Source organism: Adiantum capillus-veneris, chromosome 30, assembly GCF_014529385.1.
Source record: "Adiantum capillus-veneris isolate H3 chromosome 30, ASM1452938v2, whole genome shotgun sequence".
Lineage (NCBI taxonomy): Eukaryota > Viridiplantae > Streptophyta > Polypodiopsida > Polypodiales > Pteridaceae > Adiantum > Adiantum capillus-veneris.
Genome location: NC_140960.1, coordinates 15,816,086 through 15,816,920, shown reverse-complemented (window position 1 = coordinate 15,816,920; position 835 = coordinate 15,816,086). Strand labels below are relative to the sequence as shown.

At 42.2% G+C, this 835-nt stretch overlaps 1 non-coding gene across 1 annotated transcript; it reads left to right on the top strand.

Moving 5' to 3' along the window:
- Positions 1–229: 229 nt before the first annotated feature.
- LOC147417590 (U6atac minor spliceosomal RNA) lies at positions 230–352 on the top strand. Its single transcript, XR_015187375.1, has one exon. It is a non-coding gene; the product is annotated as a U6atac minor spliceosomal RNA (small nuclear RNA).
- The last annotated feature ends 483 nt before the right edge of the window (positions 353–835 follow it).

The window sequence follows — 835 nt, the reverse complement described above, 5'->3', positions numbered from 1 at the left end:
ATTGGTGTTTTAGTTTCATATGTGATTGTGCTAATCGTAGATGAGTTTTTACTCATTGCCAGAGAAGGTCTTACCTCTTGAATTTGTTCAAAGGTAGTGTCTATTCTCTTTTACAAGGGGATTTCCTTTTTTTTATGGAGTTAACTCCTCAAAAAAAACATGAGCCTTTACAACCTTAGGTTATGGGTCAATAAAATCTAAGTCTTGGTATTGCTGTGAGGCAAGGCCTTTGTACTTAGTGAAGGAGGCCGGTTAGCATCTCCCTTGAAAAGGACGAGAGAAGCCTTCGGGCTTTAGATCAACACATGTTAAGGCACTCCTGCCTCAGGAGGATCTTAAAACAAAGCACTGCAATAATGATATGGGACTCGCCTTTTAGAGGCTTTGCAAAAAGAAACATAAATAAAACTATGGAAACGAATGTAAGCATGATCGCAGAGGTTGACGAGGGCGCTGATTGCATTCGGGAGCTATGAGTAGGTTATTGCCCAATGGAAGGTGGGAAGTGAAACACCATGCCACAAATTGCAGATCCGTACGTCTATGATTTTCCCTTTTACTGCGAAAAAAGAGTTTATGATGAGAGAAATTCACAGCCGTTGACGGGCTTAGGCAACACTGTTGAAGCTTTTTGCATGCGGTTTGTGTGTGGGAGACCACTAGGGGCTCGATTGAGTATCTGTACGGTGTGTCATGGCAAAGAAGGTTTGTGTACAGAGATACAAATGAGAGCCAGCGCTACCGTCCACTATCTCAGAGAGTTTTGAAGCTTCGTTTAAGAAACTGGAGATGATTTGAAGCTCGCAAAGCTACTGATTGTCAATCACAAGCCATT